Raw genomic sequence first — 13,700 nt, 5'->3', positions numbered from 1 at the left:
TTTTTTTTTTTTTTTTTTAATTCTAATGTTGCAAAAGTTCAAGAAAAGATGCATATTAATGTTAGGGGTTTGGACTATTTTGCATGGTCAGGTCAAAACATTAGATATGAAAATTAGTTCTTCCAGTTGTACTAGTTTAGTTGTATCTTCTAGATAAGAAAATCTAGAGAAGATTTTCTGAAGTACAAAGGTCAACTGAATACCACAAAATACAGTGGAATTTGGGCACTATTTTCCATTTATATTTTTGAAAATCTATTCTTATAGGCAACACTATATATCTTTACTCAAAACCATTTCAGTTCCTGTTATAAATGTATATCAAGTGATGCTCCAGTCCTCATAAAAGTGTACTCTCTGATCTTCATTCTCGTCTGTGTGTAAGAGGGGAAAAAAAACAAGAAAGCAATTAAATTTATCTTTGCTATTGTTTTCAGAGCTTCCTTGAGAGAATGTGGATCCCAGCCATGTTGAGTTGTTTACCAGGAGCAGTCAGCAAGTCAGCAAATATTGCCCTGAAATCTCCAGCTTTGAAAGTTCTATTTTAATGTTGGATTTGTTGGTGCTAATAAAAACTAATTGATCAAAATGTACAAAAAAAATCTCACAACTTGGACCTATTTTTTTGCAATGAATACAATATTTGGGGATTTCGTATCATAATTTCATGTTTATGAAGAGGAAGCCTGGTATTCACATGGACAAGGATTACACTATAATCCTTTCCTAATGTTTYCTGTCATTAAATGTCTATGTTTCTGAGGATTCAGTTTGGTTTTATTTGTGAAGGATGTGGCTTCAGATAATTTTATTTCTCAGCAACAACAGGAACAACAACAACAGCAACAAAGGATTGATAGTTGTATTGGGAATTGAATGATTTTGACCCTTTCTTTAGTGTTTTCTTCATTCTACTACCATCAGATTGTTTGCTGTCCCAAACTCTAGACTGCTAATCTCCTAGCTAGAGAGCTGCAGTTAGTGCTGAACCATCAAGCAAGATACAGTAATGACTGGTATAAAACAGAAATCTGAACAAGCTGTTAAGCAAAATTTAATCGCCCTTCTTTCTATGTATTTATTGAGGTAAAAGATTTTTACACTAAGGGAAAAAATTAGAAAAATGAAATTGCATTTAAATATTCTTCTGTAAATAATCAGATCCACTATGATAAAAGTAGATTAGAAAATAGATACATTCCTAAAAGCCATTAATTATTCCATAAAATTTGGAAGACTTCTGTTAGTAGTGTTTTGCTCATGGGATATATTCCACTGATGCAACTGACAAATTTAATACAATATATTTTTCAATCAGAATAGCTTGAAATCTTTTTCTTGGTTAAAAGCTTAAAATCAGTAAGATCTTAAGAAGAATATGTAAATGAATCAACATAATCAATTGCAAATATCTGCATTTACATAAACCAGTCATCCTCCATTCCAGTTTGGACTGTAATAGATTATTTGGTTTGGATTTTCATTCCACATCAATGTTACAATGATTTGTTTTTCTTAGGTGCCTGAAGGTACAAGCACCTTTCTAATTCAGGCACTCTGCATTATACTTTGGAAATACCTATCTCTCTCTGTTGACGTTAGAGGTCGTTTAGGAATTTAACTATGCTTCTTTGAGTGCATCTGAGTGCATTATTACCAAAATTCTATAGCATATTTTAAGAATGAAACATTTCAATATTAATGAAACAAAGTAATTTCACATATTTATTTTGAAGGAATTTTACATGGATTTCTTGTGATTTGAAAAGATTTGACATGCTGAAATTTCTCACAAGACAAGATAATTCTGTTTTATGAGCAATTATAGTGACAAACACTGTCATGGAAAAGAGTAAACAGCAAAATCTTATACTCTCAATATCAAGGTTTATGAGCATGAAGATTTTAAAATACACCTTAGATGATGAAGCCATGAAATGCATGCAAGGTTGCAGGTGGCTGTGCTATGTGTAAGTGTATTCTAGATTTGATATGACTAGGGACTCCCATAAGTAGAAAAGTTACAAAAATGAGTCTTGTGGAAAGCAGAGCCAAGTATTTGTTGAACTAGTGCTCTGATGAAATAGAATAGCATTTCTATTTTAGACAATCTTCATTTCCTCTTGACAGAGTCTATAAGGCAGTACGTGATCTCTGATGCTCCCGTCATATCAGCAACCTTCCAGTGCGGTAGGAAGCTCCTATGGGAAAATATGTGATGATGACATAAACCAAGTTTAAGGAGACCAAAAGAAACTGTGATTGACATCTCATGTGGTGCAATAAATGAAAAGACAGTTACAATGTATGAAGTAGTCCCTAAACTCCCTGGCTATGTAGAGTAGGTAAGTTTCCTTATTGTGAAAATGGCATTCAATTTTGATTCAATGTTCAAGATCTTCTGAGCCCTAGAAGTTACAATTATTAGAGGGAGTGAATCTGATTTTGCTTCAAGGAGTAAACAGTGTCTATCTGCTTAAGCTCCTACATTTTAGATCATACTAAAAGAAATAAATCTGTGCACACACACAGACAGACAATGGATTCAAACCATATAAACTTCACTGTTTATACTATACTGACTAGTTCCTTTATCATGACCAAGGTTTCTAGATTATGCTGCCATTTTTTGTTATTCTTACTTAAAGCTTATCACAGCTCTCATTTCCTCCCATATGTGCTGTTTTCAATGTGTTCTTCTAGTATTTTCATGAACTTACTCCTTTTTGGTACTTTGTATGCAGAATATCTTCCCCCATCCTATTCTTATCTAGCAAGTATTCAGTCTATTATTTTTTCTTAAGATGCCTCTTAACAACATGATCTAAAAGACAGAGCCCAGACTACTATGACATGATTTTTTTAGTGATTGCTTTAAGACCCAGAAAATATTTTAATTACTTATATGTCCCATGTAATTTTACAGTAATATGTATACATTACATAGAATATGTCTCATAATGAAAATATCAGGTCCATTACTTGTCAATCATTTTTAGAGATTGAAAAGAAGTTTTAAAAACAGAGGGGAAAAAAAAAGGAAAATGGAAGTTAAAATAATATATTACAGGAAAGTTGATACTGATTACTCGGGACTAAAGTGCTAAACAAGGTCTGTAAAATGTATTCTGGTCTAAGGAGAAAATATTATATTGGAATTATAATAAATTGCTAAGATGTAATTAACCACTTGATACATTAATATTTTGGTTTGATTTATTGTATTACTATGAGCCATTATTTTTTTTWAAAAAGTATAGTGCTGATTCAGCAGTGATAGGTGTTACAGGATAATATTACAAGAGCAATCAAATTTTTAACTTACAGGTCATAAATGAATCAATTTTAAATGAGTGAATGAACCCTCTCCAAGCTTTTAAGATGTCAGTCACCACCACCTTTCAGTGGTTCAAAACAACGATACCATTTTGTTAACTTTGCAACGCAGTAAGCACAACCTATACTAAATGACACTAATTCCTCATTTTTATAAAATTCGTGTGCCTTCCTGCTTATAAACATTAAGAAGTAATAAGTTCCCATTTAATGCATTGCTATGCTTAAGACCAAAGTAACTTCACAGAATCACAGTACCACAAAATAGTTGGGGTGGAAGGGCCCTATGGAGATTATCTGTTCCAACCTCCCCATGCTCAAGCAGGGTCAGCTAGAGCAGGTTGTTCAGGCCCCTGTCCAGACAGCTTTTGAATATCTCCAAGGACAGAGACTCCACAGCCTCTCTGGGCAACCTGTTCCAGTGCTCTGTCACCTTCACAGCAAAGGAGTGTTTTCTTATGATCAGATGGAATTTCCTGTGTTTCAGTTTKTGTCTGTTGACTTTTGTCCTGTCACTGGGCACCACTGGGAAAAGTCTGGCTATGTCGTCTTTACACCTGCTCATCAGATTTTTTTAAACATTGATAAGATCCCCCCTCAGCCTTCTCTTCTCCAGGCCCAGCTGAACAGGCCCAGCTCTCTCAGCCTTTCCTCATAAGAGAGATGTTCCAGTCCCTTAATCATCTCTGTGGCCCTTCACTGGACTTGCTCCAGTAGCTCCATCTCTCTCTTGTACTGGGGAGCCCAGAACTGGACCCAACAGTCCAGGTGCGGCCTCACCAGGGCTGCGTAGAGGGGAAGGATCACCTGCCTTGACCTGCTGGCAATGCTTTTCTTAATGCAGCCCAGGAGACCTTTGGCCTTCTTTGCCACAAGGGCACACTGCTGGCTCACAGTCACCTTGTTGCCTACCAGGACCCTCCATGTCCTTCTCTGCAAAGCTATTCACCAGCTGGTCAACTCCCAATGTATACTGGGTGCGTGGGGTTACTTTTCCCCAGGTGCAGGATTTTGCATTTCCCTTTGCTGAACTTTATGAGGCTCCTGTTTACCCACTTCTGCAGCCTGTCAAGGTCCCTCTGCACAACCATCTGAGCAAGAGCAGCACAGCCATTCTTCCGGTACCTGCCAACTTACTGAGTGTGCATTTGGTCCCATCATTCATGTCATTAATGACATTGTTAAACAGTATTGGCCCCAGTATCCACGCTTGGGGGACACCACTAGTGATTGGCCTCCAGCTGAACTTTATGCCGTTGAGCACAGCTCTCTGAGCCTGGCTGTAAAGTTAGTTTTCAATTCACGTCAAGGACCACCTATCTAGCTCATACTTCTTCAGTTTTTCTATGAGGATGTCATGGGAAACTCTGTCGAAAGCCTTACTATTGAACAGTTCACTGCTGCGTGTTGGGAACTATGCAAATGAAACTATCCAGAATAAAAATCCTCCACTGTTTGTATCAGCAAGCTACTTTTAGACACAGTACAGAATAGGTATGCACATGAACAGGTTGTACATGAGCCTGTAACTGAACCCAAACTTACCTAGTATATAAAATGTTTCAACACAAACTATTGATCAGCTGTATGCATGAGGCAACTTTGGAAAGCTTCATTTTGAGCTACCCCTTATCAAAACCTCAAAACCTGAACAGTGGAAACGGCAGAAATAGCATCTATTCCATAATGCTTTGAGGTGATACTATATGAGCTACATGGGGTAGATAAGTGAACTCACATGCCTTTTTAGGAGAGCCCAATATTACATTTGCTAAGACACTACTCAGCATTCCAAGCAACAAGTATCATACAGCACAGTGATAAAGATTATAGGTCACATTCGTATTTTAGTCTGGATGAACATATCGGTAGCAGCATTTAAAATGCATATTAATAAGTAGATTTTGAATGATCCAATCACTTTGTTTATGTGCAAGATTATTTTTAATTAAAAAAACTTGGAGATTTCTAAGAAAATCAGTCCAAATCAGTGGTTAAATTTAGCAATTATAAATACAGCTTCCAGTAAAAGGACATCAATATATTCTTGCTGGGAATATCTATGCAGTTCTTCTTCTTGGAAAGTCATAATAACTTGAATTCCCTTACTTCCCCAGATGTGTTTTCATTGGATAGACCAATATCCTCTTTCCTTTGATCTATGACCTAATGCCTGTCAATTTGAACTGTGCTGCTAAAATGTTTTAATATTTCCATTTGTAGTTATGTTTTTCCTCTTTCTTGAATATTGCTGTTATTATTATTAAATTTAGCCACTTATATTGCTAGTTCAGAACCCCTGCAATTGAATTTACCATTCCAATATTAATACAAATTTTAACTTTATTTCTGGAAGTTCTTTATCTTAAATCCACGTTATTCTTGTGCGTTATTCTTCTGGCCATGATGTCCTGCTATTCATTTTGCTATGAGTATAAAAGTTTTCTACTTTCTCCTTCCCTTTATATCCTTCATATAAATGCAACTTTCTTTTTCTAATGAAATTCTCAGACCAAAGAATTTATTACAGCTATTCTTACCACTTGCCTTAGGGAGGCATATACTTTATGAATATACTCAGTTTTGTTTTCCCATTGTAAGAATTAATGCATTGACCTGCACTTTGCTGCGCTATGTTAATTTTTCTTATCATTCTGCCATAGAAAGAGAAACTAAGGAGTGTATCAAATTAAAATTTTGTGAATGTTACATTTTCGCATCCTCAGTTCCTTAACTTTATCCTCATACAAAATGAACCAATTTTCTAATCTACAGGTGAAAACAGAAAAGTGGCCCTTTCTGATTTCTAAAGATTTTTAGAATAAATAAGACTATTAWCTTTAATTTCAGTCTACATCTCTCTGGTTCACTGGAAAGCTCAGTCTGAAACTCTGAGTTTATTCCTACATAACATTCAGCTATATTTTGTTATTTTCATTAAGTCCATAATCATAGTATTTAACTTAATTTTTCAGATTTTATGGTATTTCTGCCAWAGTTGTTTTGTTGAACCCCACTGTCTTTTAGTTATATGGCTTGTTTCACTTGCTTTATAGGAGTCAAAATATTTGCTACTACATGAATTTTCTTATTAAAAAAAGACTGAGAGGCTGAACTGCTTCTTAAAATAATGTTATTTATATGTTCTCAGTTATACAATCAATCAATTATGGTAATGTTGATTAAAATAATGAGGCCGGGGAAAAAAAGCGCAAATCAAACCTATCATCTTTGAAAATTTAGCATGCTATTCTGAATTACATCAGAGAATAAATCTAGTGACTGGCCAGGTACTTTGGTAAGCAGGCAGCTCAATGCATTTAAAAGATATTTAAGTCTATCATTCAGAGAAGTTAAAAGCAAATGAGACTGGAATAACAAACCAATGACTTATTCAAATTCTGAAAGTTGAATAGCTCAGCATTCCTCCTAAAAACAGTTGAAATCATCATGTTTTATATCTGCTTTTTATTACTTAATTGTTATTTAAGTGAATTTGCCATAATTATGTTAAAAAAGCATTATCATCAATCAAAATGCACATTTTTTCCAGAAAAAGATATGAATGTCTTATTTCAAGAATAAAAATATCTTGTGCTCTTATTTGCTAATATTTTTCTTGGTAATTATGTTGTTTATCAAAGCTAGAGAGTGCACTTGTTTGTTCTTTTATTTATCAAATACTTAATTTTCCAAATTACCTATAATAATTCTTAGTCCAAAACGTTTCCCAAAGTAATAATTGAAGTTCACAGATTATTGAGGAGGCAAGGCAACTGGAAATACATTTTTGAAAGAGCAGCTCTGAATTAGTTAGAGACTCGATAACTAGGCTGATAACTTGATAAATATTATTGCTGTAACTCCAACACATTTAACTAGAAGAAGCAATTCAGAATTTTCAGACAAGCTCAAAACAGGGATGTGTAATCCTTAAAACTCTAACATTGTTATTTCTTTAGACCTTTTTATGACAAGATACACATTTTTAAGGTCATGATCTGTTTTTCTTGCTGCCAGAACTTCAGTCATTCAATTTTTCCATTCATTTCACTATTAGTCACTGTTTTGTAACTCAGACACGTTGTCCTAGTTGATTGTGTCTCTTTTCCTGGAAGAAATCTCATTGTAAAGAAGTGAAATTCCTCATGCGCAAAACAAACAGAAGGTATATATTCCTTTTAAGACCTAAGTTGAACTGTAATGGAGAATTAAGCAGTATACATTCATGCATTACCCTGCTGTGTAGGCATAAATTTAACCCCAGATGATTAATTTTTGAATTAAATAAATTCAATTTAGAAGCTATAGACAGAAATGAGAACAGAAGGTCTGATAGTRTACAAAAAAAGTCCTTAATGTTATTTTAGTGATCGTTCTTAAGGCTTTCTGACTGCAGGATCAAAATTTTTCACTGGTTCTTGCGGTATCAAAACCAGCTTCCACAAAGTGAGACTTTGCAGGATTAGACAGAACATGGAATCCCTTCTTTCTCCTTCATCCTACAGAAATAACAGGTATTTAAATACTCACTCATAATCAATCCTTTGCTATTTTCTTGAGATTTCTTAGAAGGTAAAGTCCATATGCATTATTATCATAAAAAATTTAGGTGGAAAGGGATTTCTTGAGATCATCAAGTCAACCCCCATCTCTTCCCCCCTGCAACAAGACCATCTTTGATAGAGCTTGGGGTTTGTTTCTATTTTGCAAAGTGCAGAATGTAAGATCAAATGCATTTTCAGCAGTGATTCCTCCTTTCAGGTGCAACTGAAGACATTGAAACTACATTTTCAAGGTGTTAAAAATACATTCATTAGTCAGATCTAGTAGATATTTTGCTATATGGCAAGCTTCTGCAAGTGAGTAAACATAAGAAAGAGATATAGATTAGATTCTGGCTAGTGTTTTATTTGSTGCAAGACAGTAATCATGAATTGAAGCAATGTCCTATTTGCAGCACTGTCCATTTGAAATGAAGAGTAACGTGAGAGGTCACATGTCTAGACAGTACTTTATAATTCACTACAGTATGACAAACATCTGATATTTAAGTCTGGCCAAATCTGACTTTCTAGACAGTCAGTTGTGCAATGATGTCACAACTTGTATACCCATATTTCTTATAGGACAGTTTTGCAAGGGAGCTTGGATTATATGGGGGATTGCTGGTATTCAGCATTTCATGGTGACTGGAAGTAGAATCCAACAGCTTAATATGACATACTTGACCAAAAATATCCAAGAGTTTATAGGTAAACAAACAAAACCAGTAAAGTGTTAAGAACATGGGGAAAAAAAACCCTCTAATACTGATGCTGATCTCTGGAGCTAGGAGAAGAGATCAAAGAGTTTCCTTTCTGATCTTAAACCTTGTGATTTTTGGGGGGCAGAATGTACTGAAACACTGAATTCCACAGGAAAAAGCCACAAAACATAGACCTAAATTTGTAGATACAGGTGCACAATATTAAAGAGAATAGACTTAGTCAGAAAATAACAAAACTTGGCAGCCAGAGAGAGTAAGGTACTGTTTTGTAAAGGGAGGAGACAAGTAACCCCTTTAGCTATGAGGCTCATCTTTTTGTGTCATGCAATCTGAGTAAGAAAAAGAGAAAATATGCATTAAAGGAAAGATCTTCGTCCTTCTGCAGCGTGTGGTTTGGCTAGTTGACTTTCATGGGATTAGTCTCAAAGTCTAAAGAAGACTATTTTGGAGAACAGAATAGAATTTTTTTTCTATACTAATAGGAAATAATTTTAAATCAAGGTTCTGTATTTGGTTCAGTTCAATATTTGATTTTTTGTTTCATTTTTAAATATTTGGAAATGATTTAGTAAAGTAATTTGTGTTCATTAACATTGCCTAAAAAAATTAGCCAAATTACTTGTGATAAATAGTGACATCAAACTTTCTCCTTGACCTACTGGAAGCCATTATCAACATCCAGATTTGACCAAATCCTTGGTGAATTCAGTTTACTAAGCATGGGCCATGCTTAGCCTGTGCTCAGAAAACTAGTGAAACTGAATTTGTGCAGCCTACCCAGATGAAACCTATTCATTTTCAAGAATGAAGTGATTTTTAGATGCCTCAACATTTGGATGCCCAAGTCAATACATTTTAAAAAGGCCTGTTCTTTGTAGTTGAACACTTTCAAGAAGAGTCAAGCCAAGGTTTTAATTTGTCATAAAGCCTTCTTGCTTCTAGCAATAGTTTTCCTCTTGAGTACTTAGGAATATTGGTTCCATAACGTGGAGAAGTTAACTGCTCTTCATAGTTAATCTGTCCCATGGAGAGAAGAACTATGACTGCAAGAATTGAACTCATATTCAAAACTTGTTTTCTTCCACAGTGAAGTGCATTATTTATTAACTACAGAGGTAGATATTCACTGTGTAACCTAGACAGGACACTGTGTCTAACTCCACAACCCTGTCAATCTCACTGTGCAGAGATTCACTAAATTCTTATATTTTTGCAATATTTGTTAGTGGAGGTGGAGGTGGATTCTGTCCATTTGCTAGAAGGCCACCTGAATCTCAATGCATTAGAGCCATTGATTTTGGTACGAGACTCTCAAGCACTCAGCTTTGATGTAGAATATGTGATATTTCTCATAGAATGTAGAATTGCATTGCAATTGCAAATGCATTGCAAAATGTAACTCCTATAAACATCTATAAACATTCTGATTTATAGTGTCACCAGTTAGGAACATACGTTATTTAATGTATTCCTTTAATTTAACTTCAGATGTAATTAAAGTAAATGGAGAAAAGGAGTTCCAAATTCACCACCTTTGTTTTTTAGAGTTGTTTAAGAAACATCATCATCATCATAATAATAATAATAATAATAATAATATCCAGGTGTGTTCTTCACCACACAGGATCATTCCTTGAGATTTACAACAATATATCTCCAGGTGTTTGTATCTACTCTGTTTGTTATATTAATCTGGAGTCTTTCAAGACACTATAGCATTTTTCTCCCGCTTTGGATGGTCTGGCCATTGACTACCTTCTCACTATCTGAATGCATAGGAAAAAACTCCAGGGAAAAAATTCTGTCCAGGTTCCTATCTGTCATCTTGTCCTCTATGTTTTTAAATTCCTGTTCTAACTCCATTTTCTTTTTGTTTTTCCCTTAGTCTTTTCTACTCTAAAAGCTGTTTGTAGTCATGTTGAATAAGTAATTACTATTTTTGAAGCAAAAGCGAGTTGGATTTTGTAAGTCTTTAATGAACACCTTCTTGATAGACTTTGCTTCTCCAGCAAAAGGAGTAAGAAAGAAGACTATCGAAAAAATAATCGTAAAGGTATTAAGATACATATAGTTCAAAATCTTGGGCAGAATTTGTAAGTTATGCATAGATAGATTCCCCAAATTGTCACAGCAGCTGTTCTACAGAGGAATTCCACTCAGTTTCTAGTTTTATTTAGAAGACAGTTGTAGTAGGGACCTTCAGCTTAATTCTTGTTAACCAGTTTACCCACAGATTAGAACTGAGAACGTACTTTATTAGATTTCTCTCACAATGTGCTGTGGAAATACTGTCTTCTCTGTGTTTGCTGAAAGAACTTCTCATACTTGCAATTAATGTAAGATTATTATCTGGGGAGTTCTCAGGGCTCAAAAATTAAAAGATACATTGCATTGCACATCTAAATGTTGTTATTAGGATACATATGCTAATCTGGCTGACATTTATAAGCAAAGAACATATTAAAAATCTTCTTTAGTAGGAAAGACACCATTGAACAGCTTTGTATGCTGGGTGGCTTTAGGCTAGTTGGGGCTACTTATCATTCTACCTACTGCTCACAGTCCTCTTCTAGTGAGAAAAGTCTATTTATTTACTTAGAGTAAATTTTTGTAATTGCTCATAGACCTGGTTCATAAATCAGACTACTCCAAACTATTTTATTAATTAGTGCTTTCATTTTTACCTATTAAAAGGTCCAACTGACAGTATGGTACCTCGGCAACACACAGTAGAGCATGATTTTTTGATAAGAAGTATAATTTCTAATTAAATACTCAGGTGTTACAGCAGGATCTGAGTTTCAGGGATGACATCTTCAAAAATAGTTTTTGGGGCAGTTAGCAAAATATTGCTGTATTTTAATTTTACTGATGTTATCTATTCTCAAATATACAGGAACAGAAGCTTCTTATTCAACAAGTATAGCTTGACCAAATGCAGTTCAAACTTCCCTCCCATTGTCTTTTCTGTMAGCCGTAATGTAGGTTTGAGGTTCTTCTTGCTCATTTAGTATTTAGCTGTTATAGAGATTTTTTTATTTCTAAGTAACTCCCCAATTCCTTACCACTTTAAATATCTTCCTAGGTATTTAATATATGGGAAGTATATTGATTTTTGGCAGATCATTTTGTTCCTTTTATGTAGAGTCATTAACTTACAAAGTACTAAATCTTTAGAGCTGGTCAGTGAGACCAAGTCCATAAACTCTGAACAGTGGGAAAGCACAGGTGCAATTAAAAGGAGTTGGAATTAAAAAAAAAAAAAGAGTTGGAAAACTTGAGGCAATGGAATATCTTTATATTGCTTATTTGTTTAGCATTTAGAATATGAGGTTCTTTCTAATATATTATCCATTACAGAAGGGCACAGGTGACATAAAAGTGGAAAAAAAATTAAATGTATTTGCTGCCCTAGGTGGTTTTTTGTTTGTTATTCAACTCATGTTACCTCATTCAGTGAGCTGTAACTAAATAATAAAAACAAAAACAACAGTCCTAGGGGAAATACTTAGTTCTCTGATCTCTCTCATGCATAAAGGTCTATATCAAGATCTGATTACACAGAGAAGCACCCTACCCTTCTATTGTTTTATATGGGTGTTTTCAGTATTAACATCCTTGGAGAACATATCACACACAGAATCGCATAGAATGGGTTAAGGTTAGAAGGGACCTTTAGAGACCACCTAGTCCAACCCCCCTGCTCAAGCAGYGTCACCTAGAGCACCTTGCCCAGACCCCTGTCCAGACAGCTTTCGAGTATCTCCAAGAATGGAGACTCCACAATCTCTCAGGGCAACCTGTTTCAGTGTTCAACCACCCTCACAGCAAAGAAGTTTGCAGCTTTTTGCAGCTTTGGTGTCTGACCTACTACTGCACATTAAATGTTTCATTGGTTTGCTGACTGTGGCCTTCTCCTATGGGGAGCTGCTCAACTCAACAGGGCACACACACATTACTTGGCTGTTGGGGGAATCTGTAACAGCAGCTATACTTCTCAAAGTTTATTTAGTAAGGCAAATTCCCAGACTACCAGCAGTATCTCRGCAACTAGGTAACAGCTGCTTTGTTTTTTAAACCTACTCCCACCCCCAAATTCCATCTATAAGAGTTGATTCACTTAAAATAGAATGACTTATGCCTATTCTTTCCTTCAAATCGAAGATTGTTATATCTTTTCTTTACATGGCTATGGTAAGACTAGTTAAAGAAGAGCCCTGATTCTCACCGCAGAAGTATGATATGTCACCTCAGTGTTAGTTCATGTTTGGAACTTCTTAGTTTCCTATAAAGTTATGGAGCTGGCACGATCTCAGTTCATAAAAAGATATGCAGATTTTTTGGCATAGTGATAAGGAATTCCAAAATGTTACTGGCTAAGTAACATAGACAAGTGAAAAAACAGCAGTCATTTAACAGACACATAAAGTCTCCTTGAGCTTCATTCTATTTACCTCTTCCTTCTGTAAATATGCCACATTTCCAAATACTGTGCTCAGCCACTTCACTGCAACACATACTCCAGGCAAAATAGATGCAATGATGACCTGTTTACTTTACACAGGTCTTACTTCATCATACAACAAAAATGTATTTACTTTCTGTTGACTAATGTTTCATGAATGCTGACCAAGAGGGGTGCATAACAGTGTGAAATACATGCTTGTCACGGTATTAAGTCCAATTTGAAAATTTGACCCTTTTTTCTCTAGTTAAATATTGGTTAAATTTTTTATGCTATTTTATCTAATAGCCACAAAACATTAGTATGTGTTAAAAACCTGCAAATACCTGTAATGAATTTTAAAACTCAGGTTTTCTTTAAAAATCAGGAGGAAAAACTCAAGGATTCATTTACGTAAAACACATAATGATCATCTAGTAGAAAGTCACAACAGTCCAGCCATTTCTAATATTTTCATTACAGTATTACGTGSAAATCTACTATGAATTTGCAAACCTGATGCTATTTATTCCTAAACYTCCTAGTAGTTCCTATCTACTAGTGACAGACGCAGCAGTTTGCGCAGCAGTGTTTGGGCTCTGACTAGAACTTGAGGATCTTGTTGGAAGTTGTGGGCTTTCTGAGGACCCC

The sequence above is a fragment of the Apteryx rowi genome, unplaced genomic scaffold, assembly GCF_003343035.1.
Source record: "Apteryx rowi isolate R43461 unplaced genomic scaffold, aptRow1 scaffold_59, whole genome shotgun sequence".
Lineage (NCBI taxonomy): Eukaryota > Metazoa > Chordata > Aves > Apterygiformes > Apterygidae > Apteryx > Apteryx rowi.
Note: the sequence above shows the minus strand (reverse complement) of the source record.